Source organism: Simochromis diagramma, unplaced genomic scaffold, assembly GCF_900408965.1.
Source record: "Simochromis diagramma unplaced genomic scaffold, fSimDia1.1 OVJJ01000561.1, whole genome shotgun sequence".
Lineage (NCBI taxonomy): Eukaryota > Metazoa > Chordata > Actinopteri > Cichliformes > Cichlidae > Simochromis > Simochromis diagramma.
Window position 1 is genome coordinate 431,442 of NW_024387384.1, and position 12,436 is coordinate 443,877.

At 42.2% G+C, this 12,436-nt stretch overlaps 1 long non-coding RNA gene across 1 annotated transcript; it reads right to left on the reverse strand.

The window, feature by feature from the left end:
• Window positions 1–4,470: 4,470 nt before the first annotated feature.
• Window positions 4,471–6,994, reverse strand: LOC120720141. The gene is made up of 2 exons (XR_005692812.1): window positions 5,093–6,994; window positions 4,471–4,796 (listed from the first exon to the last, which is right to left on the reverse strand). It is a non-coding gene; the product is annotated as an uncharacterized LOC120720141 (long non-coding RNA).
• Window positions 6,995–12,436: the final 5,442 nt, after the last annotated feature.

The window sequence follows — 12,436 nt, forward strand, 5'->3', positions numbered from 1 at the left end:
TTGGTCAACATGTTTTTTTTAACTACAAATTTATACACTATCACAGACCGGTAATTCATATTGATAATTTATTACAATTCTGAAAAGTTTTATGATTTTACCAGCTTTTCTAATATGGACCTCAGATTCTTGTTAACAGTCTGTGGCAGAAATACATACAAGTACACAGCCTGATGAAGCAGTACCTCTGATTGGTTCAGCATTTTCACCTCTTATCAGCACAAATCTCAGCCTCATCTGCTGTTTTCATTAGAATTTTAAGCTTTTCCACCTTTTTTCAGTTACGTGAGAACCAGTTTGGCTCAATGAGTAGCTGAAAAATATCAGCCTCTTCTGCTGTTTTAGCAGGATTTCAGAGTTCAGCTTTTTCACTTGTTTTAAGCACAAATTTCAGTTTCTTTACCTCATTTCACAACAAAGTTCTTCCTCTTCACCTCTTTTCTGCTAATTTGAGCTTCTGCTCCACAGTGCACAGTTTCCCTCTCGTCATATCTTTGCTTGTGACCAGAACTCATTTGGCTCAGAGGGTAGGGCAGCTGCCGTGAGACCTGGTGGCAGAGGTTCAAATCCTACCTGTGACAGTTGCTACACATGTTCCCTGCTTGCATGCGCTCTGCTTTCTTGACACTCTCCAGTGTGTCATTACACATACAGCCATCTTCAGCAAGCACTTCTGCTTCTACACTTCTTTTCAGCTCATCTTTTTGCTTCTTTACCTCTTTTCAGCAGAAATTCTTCTGATTCACCTCTTTTCTGCCAAATGTTTAGAAATTTCACCTCTTATCAGCACAATTCTAAGCAGCTTCTGCTAATTTCACCAGAATTGTCAGTCTCTCCACCTCTTCTTTATGAGAAACAGTGTGGCGCAGTGAGATCTGTACCTGCCTTGAATACCAGAAGGGCCAGGTTCGAATCCTGCCCAGGGCAAAAAAAATTTTTTTTCAACCTTTTCAGCTTTTTTCAGCAGACATCTTCAGCGTTAAGGCATCCACACAGCATTTTCGCAGGAAATGCAAATTTTTCTAGTTCTCTTTCCTTCTCAGTCACATTTCCACTTTTACACTCGTCAACCAAAACAGGCTCAAAGTCTGAGTTTTCAAGACCAACAATCCACCCTCGTTTGGAGTGGAATGAGCAGAGAGTGCCTTCCCCTTCTATTTATACCCTCCCACTTTTACATGTCAGGTTTGTTATTTTGAATTTAGTTTTAAAATGTCAAATCACTTCTTTGCGTTTTCGTTCTTAGTTTTTTGAGTAGAATTTTTGCCAATGTATTTTTTAATCACCCCTTATTGTAAATAACATCTTTTTAGAAAAATTTAAATTTTAGGGTTAGGGTCTTGTGATAGGGCAGGGGCATCCCCAACCCCACGAGGCACTGGTGGGATAGGTTTGTGTTTTTTCTTTTCTTTCTCATGGCAATGTTCACTTTCTTTGGTCATTCTTCCAATCAGATGGTTTTACTCAAGGTAGGTAACAAACAGCAGGGTTAGGGTTAGCCGCTGACGCTCTCTGTTTCCTGTTCCTCTCGTCTCCTCGTCCACACATATGCATTCAGGAAGCACTCTACAATTGGAGAGCAAGACATCATCAGTTACCACAATAAAATACAGTGTCTTTCTGCCTCTGTCATTCTCTTTGGTTTGTTTGAGCGTTTGGTTTTTAAATACACAGCAAGTGTCACTCTCTCTCTCTCTCTGTCACAAACACAGACACGCACTGTGAGGTCTGCAGTGCAAAATTTGAATTACAGTGCTTTGTATCTCTCTCTCTCTGTCTCTCTCTCTCTCTATCAGTCTGTCTGTCACACACACACACACACACTCACAGTGAGTGCTCAAAGGTTCCGGGAGGAGGAGGAGAGGAGGCAGACAGTGACACTTGCTGTGAATTTAAAAATTTAAAAAAACACAAAGAAAAACCAAAGAGAAGAAGAGGCACACAAGTCAATTTGTACCGCATTGAGCCAGCAGAGGGAGCCCCTCTTGTCAAATCCCAGTTACAAAGCAGCTGCCCTGCTTCTTTCTGTGTGCTTTGGTGTGTGTGTGTGTGTTTGTGTGTGTGTGACAGAGAGACAGACAGACAGACAGACAGAGAGAGAGAGAGACAGAGAGAGAGAGAGATACAGATCAAAAAGCACTGAAATTCTAATTTTGCACTGCAGACCGCACAGTGTCTGTCTGTGTGTGTGTGTGTGTGTGTGTGTGTGTGACAGACAGACAGACAGACAGAGAGAGAGAGAGAGAGAGAGAGAGTGACACTTGCTGTGTATTTAAAAAACAAACGCTCAAACAAACGAAAGAGAATGACAGAGGCAGAAAGACACTGTTTTTTTTGTGGTAACCGATGATGTCTTGCTATCGAATTGTACATTGCCTCCTGAAGCCGTGTGTGGACCAGCAGATGAGCGGAACAGGAACCACAGAGCGTCAGCCGCACACATCCAAGCTGCACAGGCCACACACACCGCGCCATGCAGAATAAATGACGTTCCTGAGCCGCGGCCGGAGCCCAGCAACCCACTGCCTCCTCGCCGCCTCCTCCCGGGACCTTCAAGGACCACCCACCAGCCACAGGTACACATTCCAATCTTACACAATGGCCCCAGCATCACAGGCCATCTCCTGACATTCAAATCTCTCCTGATTTCTGTTGTTTTTCCCTCATCTCTGAGCCGCTGAGTGTGAGTGTGAGTGTGTGTGTCTCTCTCTCTCTCTTTTACACAAAAACCACATGTCAATGTGCTTGCAAAAACTTTAATATGCAAAGAACAGGACTTGCCAGCTGGGCGCCATCCTGTGGACCACAGATGCAATTGCAGCAGAGGGAGCCCCTCTTGTCAAATCCCAGTTGCACTGCAGACCTCACAGTGTCTGTGTGTGTGTGTGTGCTTTGGTGTCTGTGTGTGAGTGAGTGTGTGTGTGTGTGTGTGTGTGTGTGACAGAGAGACAGACAGTCACAGAGAGAGAGAGAGAGAGAGAGAGAGAGAAATTAAAAAGCAATGAAATTCAAATTTTGCACTGCAAACCTCACAGTGTCTGTGTGTGTGTGTGCTTTGGTGTCTGTGTGTGTGTGTGTGTTCTCGTTATTCGTACCTGGTGGGGACTTGACCCTAACTACACACCGACCCGTGGGGACTCATTTCACCGTGGGGACCGAGGGCACGGGCCCACCAATAGCTCTAAAACAGTATTTAAAGATGGCTGGTGAAGTTTTCTAAGTAGGTCCCCATGTGGTCAATTTCCAGACAAAATGTGTGTGTGTGTGTGAATTCATGCGACCCTAATGGTCACACAGCGGTATTGCAGTCCCCATTAGGTTCGGTGTTCTGGAACTGTGTGTAGTCATTTGTTCGCTCTATGGCGCCCCCTATTGAACAAGACCAGTATTACGCTTTGAAAATGTATTGTAAAAAGTGTTCCTTTTTTTAGCAAAGATAGACATTATTATATAAATATGTATAAATAAAGTAATTGCAAACATGCTCTGTTATTAATTAATGTAAATTTTAATATTAAAATATATTTGCAGTTCACTTATATATGAACAGAAACATTGTACAGTATTTTAAATATTTTCAAGTCAAATTAATTATGGTAAGTAACTCAGTGAATAATTATATTGTTGCAGTGAAACTTAAAACACAATTTTTGAAAGAGGAAATAAAGTAACGATGACAAATAGGGCATTAAAAAACATTAACAATAAAAATAAAGTAAAATACGGAAGTAGCAGTAAAATACATACAGTATGCAGATGAAGGTATTGCGGTATTTGATACACTGCTCATAAATTAATTAGAGGAACTCTTTGAAAACATCAGATCTCATTTGGAAATAAACATCATGCTGGATATCCATACTGATATGGAACGGGTAATGAGTTAGGAACAAAAGGATTCTACATCAGTTGATGGTAATTAAAATAATCAACCTAATTCAGAGTCACCAAGAAATTAAACTGAAAAGCTGATGCAGCAGGCTAGATCAATTTGCTGAAATTGGTCATTGCAGCAACTCAAAATGGTACTCAGTAGTTTGTATGGCCCCCACATGTTTGTATGCATGCCTGATAACTTTGGGGCATGATCCTTATGACATGACACGTGGCGTCAAGGATTGTCTCCTCCCAGATCCTGACCAGAGTTTCACTGAACTCCTGAAAATTTTGAGGAGTAAAACATGATGTCCCAGAGGTTTTCTATTGGATTTAGGTCAGGCGAGCGTGGATGACAGTCAGTAGTATGAATTCCTTCATCCTCTAGGAACTGCCTACATACTCTTGCCAGGGGACATTATCATGCACCACCTAACCACAAATGTCTGCATAAACCTTCATCTCACTGCCAATGTTAAGCTACACTACCACTACAGTTATTCTGTACACATCTTGCTTGCAAGAAGCATGTAAGCATACAGTCGCATTCAAACACTATCAATGCGCTGCTCATGTGTGTAATGGGTCTTTTTCCTCAGTCCTGGGGTTGTAACACCACAACCTCCTCAGTCCATAATCAGAGAGTGTCTATTTGACAATAACCAAAATGTCTTTGGATAGTCTTTGTGAATGCAAAAAGAAAAAAAAAACCAATGGTGTTAGCTGGCCAGCAAAATAAAGAGAGTGTATGGCACTGAGTGCGGGCGTGTGTGTGAGTACTTCAGTCCAAATAATCAAGGTCCGGATGGATGAATGGATGGCAGCCGCCGGTCCTTTAATGGCACCAGCGAGACAGCACAGTTGTAAGGCAGCACAGTAGTAAGGCAGCACAGCAGTAAGGCAGCACAGCAGCGAGGCGTCTGGCAGGAGAACGAACAATAGTCTTTTTTTAAGGATACTGCAGAAGGAGATATTCCCCGCTAGCTCACCCAAGCTTGTTCTCTGGCACAGCTACAAGCCATGTGAGCTCGTAGCCCCTCAGTGACATATGAACTTGGCTACCAACGTCCGCTTAGCATGATGGCTAATTGTCGAGCTTGCTAGCTTATCCCCAATTAGCGATTAGCACCTAAATAACCATTACTACACAGCACATCATAGCAAACACATGATAACACATGGAATAGTATAATATACATACGAAAAAGATTTTTACCTGGCAGGAGAACGAACAATAGTCTTTTTTTAAGGCTACTGCAGCAGGAGATATTCCCCGCTAGCTCACCCAAGCTTGCTCTCTTGCACAGCTACAAGCCATATGAGCTCATAGCCCCTCCCGCTAGGTGTACTACCACAGTCGACTTTAGTGATCAACATTGGTGATTAGCTACTGCTAATTAGCATCTAGGCTAATGTCAAATAAAGCACATCATTAGGTGAACTCACTTGCTCAAACTATCACAAGCCACTCATGGCAGTTAGTGCCAAGCACACACTGGTAAAATACAACATTAGTACCTCCATCAGGACACCTGTAATGCCTTTTCCTATACACTCATCTGTTGAGTCTTCTGTACTCTCTCTGGACCTCTACTGTGTGGATGTGTGTGTGAATGGGTGAATGACTGAATGTAGTGTGAAGCGCTTTGGGGTCCTTAGGGACTAGAAAAGCGCTATACAAATGCAGGCCATTTACCATTTTACCATTTTACTCACATCTTTGTTCTCTCCAGACCCTGCACATGTGCCATCTTCTGTTGGAAGTTCAAAGCCCCCAGGGAATGAAGCCCACACCACCATCACTCCCCATTTTCTGTGGTCATCTATTGAGTTTTATTCAAATATCTTAAAACACACCTTGCCTTCAAAATTCCCTGAATGGGTTATGAGTTGTACACAGCAAATAGTTGGTGCCAGCCTGAAACCAGCTGTCCTGGCTAAAAGCTGATTCTCTAGCAGTGTAAATGCAAACAAAACTAAGTTCCAAGTTTAGCATGAATCGATACGTGAACTGGCTTTGTGGAAAAGGGGTAATGGGCTTTTTACATAAGATTTAAGGGCACCATGAAAGATGATTAATTGGGGTTATCTTTTTAATTCAGTTTTTCTCTATGATTAGTTAATCGCAGCGAGGTGTCATAATGTACTCTCTGACCTCTCTCTAGCTACTACTACTACTACTAATAATAATAATAATAATAATATGATATGGTTTATTGATCCTGTAGGAAATTAATCTCTGCATTTAACCCATTCACTCAGTGAAGCAGTGAGCAGCCAACCAATCCAGCGCCCGGGGAGCAGTATGTGGGGGATGGTACCGTGCTCAAGGGTACCTCAGGGTAGCCAAAGGATCATTAGCAACATGAATTGATATACTGTGATTTCTGACAACTGTCACTCTATGGCCAGTATTAAATTTTCCTATCCTGATCTGAATCTAAATCTAATCCAGCATTGTGGATTTAATATGTTCCGAGTTCTTACTGTTAACAGTCTCTTTAACACCAAATCATCCAGATTGTAGCCTGTTTAAAGGATATGCAAGATTTTCTGGATGACTTCCCATTTAGATATACAATACAGAGCTTGGCTGTGGCTTAAAGTGTCTCTATGTGCTTTAAGTCATGTGCTGAATTATCAAATTAAAATTGAATGTGATAAAATACTCTTTATTATCACCTGTTTTTATCCTCATCTATCTTTCATCTGCCACGTACTTGCATTTAGTACATACCTGCATCTTGAAATGTAATATGAATGAATTTTTAGCCAGAAAACTTTTCTCTTTTTTTTAGTTGGGGTTAGTTCTAATGTTCTTCAAGCTACATGCCAGTGGTAAATGAACATAATGACACAGATCTAAACCATTAAGTTCTGTTGTTCTAATAACATAGCAATGTCACTAAAACTTGATATGTAGTAATATGGTAAATGGTAAATAAAGAGAGGGAAGATGTTCAGAATTGAGGGAATTGTATGACCAGAAGGGAACATAGCAACCAATTACCTTAGAATCCCACATACAAAAAGAAACAAAAGCATACCTTGCCAGGTGGCCAGCACTAACTACAGCCTGACAACTGAGGACGGTGACCTCATCACGTGCTTCAAAAGATTACCTATTCTTCCCATGCCAAGGAACAAGCCCTCATGCCTTAATGACTACCAGCCGATTGCGCTGACTTCTGTGGTTATGAAGGTGTTTGAGAGGCTGTTGAAGAACATTATCTCCTCCTACATCCCCAGCAGCACAGACCCACTCCAGTTTGCATACCGACAAGATCTACAGAAGACGCCATCTCCCACGTCCTGCACACCACCCTAAGCCACGTGGACATGAAATGGAGTAACTATGTGAGAATGCTGCTTGTAGACTACAGTTCAGCATTTGACACAATAGTGCCCCATAGACTGTTCACAAAGCTGGGGGATCTTGGACTTAACAACAGTTTGTGTGCATAGGTGCTGGACTTCCTTACTGGTAGATCGCAGGTCGTGAAGGTGGGTAAGTGTGTCTCTGACAGCATCACTACCAACACAGGAGTGCCACAGGAGTGCGTACTCTTGCCACTACATACTCCCTCTACACCTCTTGATTGTGTGGCCACTCAAGGCTCAAACGCCATCGTGAAGTTTGCTGATGATGCTGTGGTGTTGGGCCTCATCTCCAACAACGATTAGACAGCCTAATGGACGAGGTGAAGAACCTGGCATCTTGGTGCAGAGAAAACCACCTCCAACTGAACGTCTGCAAGACCAAGGAGCTGGTGGTGGATTTTAGTAGGAGAAAGCCGCGAGACTACAAGCCCCTGGCCATCAACGTGGAGAGGGTGCTGTCCTTCAAGTACCTTGGGGTTGACATCTCCTTAGACCTGACATGGACTGCTCACAGTCCAAAAGGGCTAGGCAGCGCCGGTATCGCCTGAGACAACTGAGAAAGTTTGGAGTCTCTCCAGGGATCCTTAGGACTATCTATTCGGGCGCTGTGGAGAGCATCCTCACACAGAACTTTACATCCTGGTATGGGAACAGCTGTGTTAAGGACGAAAAGCCCTTCAGAGAGTGATCTGTGTGGCAGAACACTGCTACAGGTCTGCTCTCCCTTCCCTACAGGACATCTACAACAGGAGATGTAGGTCCAGAGCAGCTCGGATTTTTAAGGACTTGTCCAGGACTCCTAAAAATAATCCAGCACATCACACCATGGTGTAAGATGCTAGCAGGCAGGGTGTACATTTTAATTTTTTTTAACCAAGTAACTCATGAGATGCCAACATCAGGCAGAATGAGCTTCAGAAATACCAAGGGCTATGAGAAGAGCTAGGAAAAAGTGTGGAGGGAAAAGGCAACGGTGGTCCCTATGGTAATCAGAACCCAGTGACCCCCAAACTGGGTTAGTTGCTCCAGATTTCAGGAACAACATCCAAGACACCTACGATACCACATAGGACCCTGATTCTCACAGACCTCTGGTAAAGGCCCCAACTTTGAAGGAAAAAAAGACTATATATATGTGTGTATATGCAGGCCAGCCGACAGATCTGGGTGGGCCCGGGACAACGCTGTCAGCTCAGTTTCTATTAATCTCTTTGGTTTTTGCAATTGCTGCAGGTCACTGAGGTAAGGAGTTGCCTTGTCATATAAGGCTTTAAAAACAATTACAATCACATTTGCATTATCCTCTATTCACCTGTTGTGTCATTCACTATTGTTTTTGGTTTTTACAATAAACTTAGTTTACCATTTATTGAAACCTGCCTGGCATCACTTTTGAGTCCACACAATTCTGTCCTTCACAATAATACCTGTCTAGTGATCACAATGGTTGGTAGTAGTTGATTGGTTTACATTTTTGCATTGTTTCTATTATTTATTCATTCCTGCATTTAATTAATTTTGCTACTGCTTATATTTTGTGTACATTTCAACTCAACAAATATCAGTTAGGAAATTGCATTTCTAATTAAGCAAGTAATGTGTGGATTCATCTCTTCTCAGCAATCATTAATATATTACACAGATCCTGACATTTGAGGTCCCCATTTTGACCATGCCCATACCCCACCCACCTACTGTCTACTGCAGCATGTCAAGATGGCGGAGTGACATTGCAGTTTGCTTTAAAACATAAACAATAATTTCATACATCTACAGTCTGACATTCTTATTTCAGTTATTTTTTAACATACATATTAAACCAATTTCAGTTCAGAAATTGTATTTCTCACTTAGCAGGTAATGTGTAGAGTCATTTACTTCGTTCTCAGCAATTTACACATATCTTGACATTTGAGGTCCCCACCTTGACCATGCCCATCCCCCCACATAGATGGCCGAGTGACGTTGTACTTTGTTTTAACACACCAATGACCCGTCAGTGTCCGGTGCGGTATGTGTAAGAATGAGCGGAGTTAAACCCCCACGGCAACATTATTTTGCGTTTCTTGTCCGAGGTCATTTAAGTATAAAGAAAAGAAAAGACAGCGGCCGCCAGCGCTATAAACAACGGTAGACTGATGGGTAATAAGCGAATGAGTAATGCGGAAAACAGATGTTTGAGATGGGAAACTTTTCTTGAAGTACACAGCGAGAGCTGTGCATGAACTGTGGGTTTTATCGTGTTGGATAACAGCAAAAGTAAGAGGGAATTAAGGACGATATTTATCAAATGTGAAGCGTAGTTTGGTTCTTCTTTTGATGCTGGGCCAGTGAATTTTGGTTGAAGAGAGACAAAACCTGCAGCCCAGAATCTTGCGCAAAAAAGACGTAAAGACGATTCAGACACGACGAATCAGAATTAGTGAGCTTTTGGCTTTCAGCCCCCACGGCGACTAAGCTAATTCTGATGCGTCGGTCCGCTCTGTGTTTACGTCTTCATGTGGAATGCGTTTCCTGCTCTCATTTGCTGGTTGTTGTTGAAATAGTTTTGTGAGCTTTAGCCTGAGATTCTGGCGTTTCTGGTAAAATACATTTATATTCATTCAATTCAGGATTTAATGAATCGGTATCGCTTCATTCAAGCTACTCACCTTTCGCTATCCACCGGCACTTTCAGCTGGACCAAGGACATTTACAGAGGTCCCGCCCCTGACTATCTCTGATTGGTTTAGACCACGAAGGGGAATGATGTGTGTGTCTGTTGTTAATCACATGGATGTCTGTGGCAAATTTTACAAACAGTTCTCATAATGAACGAACTCAGGAGGTTCAACGTTCCAGCGGTGAGCTGCTCTGTGTCACTGCCTTGAATAGCAGCTGGGGAAATCAGCCAGATCAGCAGCAGGTGGACACAATCACACAGGTGCGTGGGCCAAGAGCGAGAGCCCGTAACGAGCTCCACCCAGGCAGAGAGGAGGAGGAGAGACAAAGAAAACAAAAACGAACAACAAGAACAACAAAACCTGTAGCCAGCGTGAGCCAACCAGAGAGACACGGGGACCGTGACACATTTTCCCCACCAAGTTGAAGTCACTGATTTTGCTGTTCCAGACTTTTGGACTGAAAGTGAACAGCGGGTCCTGACTCCGCGTCTGTGGTAGAAGTTGACTGTCATGTTGTGTAAAGGTGGCATCCTCCTGCCCTCGTAGGAGTTTTTTGAGCTGCGGATCTAAACAGCTTTTTTATTATTATTTTTATTTTTGCTTTGCCAGACTTTTAAAACCTCAACTGAAAACTGTACGCTCCATGGTAATCCGCTGTTACTGGGAAAATATAAGTCAATGCAGTACTGTTTAAATACAGGGAGTTTATTGAAACACAAAGAACTTCAACAAAGCATAGCATGTTAAACCATGCAATCTGAATGGAAAACAATTACAGCAGACACGGTAACAACAATATTTAATTTCTGCTGTTTAATACTAAAGAAATGTAAACTTTTTCAAATTAGGTATAACTGCAGAATATTTTCAAGGTTATCTGCTATAAAATCAATGCCAGGAAAATCTCCTTCATGTTTTTTTTTTTTTAATTCTCAGTTACTTTGACACAACGGCATGTGCTGTGATGTTCACATCTCTGATAAAGTTTAGTGTCAGTACTGATAAATGATCAGAATTATAAGATTTCTCACTTTCTGAGGAAAAATTGCACCAAATCGAATCTGGACCTTGTGAATCGGAATCAAGTGGATTATAGAAATCAGTGATGATACCCAGCCCTTGTGAATATCCTAGGACCGACAGAAGTGGATATAACTGACCGTGGGCAATGAGAAAAGATGAAAAGAACGATTGATAACTTTTTTGTCAAGTTAAGGCCTGATCGATCTGAAATTCATAGCCAGTGCTCTGACAGGGAGCCATCAATCTTTGAACGCTGATTTGGGTGCGCCCAACTTTTTTTAATGGTGTGCATAAGAAAAAAAGTTTTGCGCACTCAGAGAGAGAGAGAGAGAGAGAGAGACAGTGACACTTGCTGTGGATTTAAAAATTTAAAAAAACACACAGAAAAACCAAAGAGAAGAAGAGGCACACAAGTCGATTGGTACCGCATTGAGCCAGCAGAGGGAGCCCCTCTTGTTAAATCCCAGTTGCAAAGCAGCTGCCCTGCTTCTGTGTGTGTGTGTGTGTGTGTGTGTGACAGTCAGACAGACAGACAGACAGAGAGAGAGAGAGAGAGAGAGAGATACAGATCAAAAAGCACTGAAATTCTAATTTTGCACTGGAGACCGCACAGTGTCTGTCTGTGTGTCTGTCTGTGTGTGTGTGTGTGTGTTTGTGACAGACAGACAGACAGACACAGAGAGAGAGAGAGATACAAAGCACTGTAATTCAAATTTTGCACTGCAGACCTCACAGTGTGTATCTGTGTTTGTGACAGAGAGAGAGAGAGAGTGACACTTGCTGTGTATTTAAAAAACAAACGCTCAAACAAACCAAAGAGAATGACAGAGGCAGAAAGACACTGTATTTTATTGTGGTAACTGATGATGTCTTGCTCTCCAATTGTAGAGTGCTTCCTGAATGCATATGTGTGGACGAGGAGACGAGAGGAACAGGAAACAGAGAGCGTCAGCGGCTAACCCTAACCCTGCTGTTTGTTGCCTACCTTGTGTAAAACCATCTGATTGGAAGAATGACCAAAGAACGTGAACATTGCCATGAGAAAGAAAAGAAAAAACACAAACCTATCCCACCAGTGCCTCGTGGGGTTGGGGATGCCCCTGCCCTATCACAAGACCCTAACCCTAAAATTTAAATTTTTCTAAAAAGATGTTATTGACAATGAGGGGTGATTAAAAAATACATTGGCAAAAATTCTACTCAAAAAACTAAGAACGAAAACGCAAAGAAGTGATTTGACATTTTAAAACTAAATTCAAAATAACAAACCTGACATGTAAAAGTGGGAGGGTATAAATAGAAGGGGAAGGCACTCTCTGCTCATTCCACTCCAAACGAGGGTGGATTGTTGGTCTTGAAAACTCAGACTTTGAGCCTGTTTTGGTTGACGAGTGTAAAAGTGGAAATGTGACTGAGAAGGAAAGAGAATTATGGCAGGCGCATTCAGAAAACCATTCAACTTTACAAAAGGTATACTGTGAATCTGAAGAAGA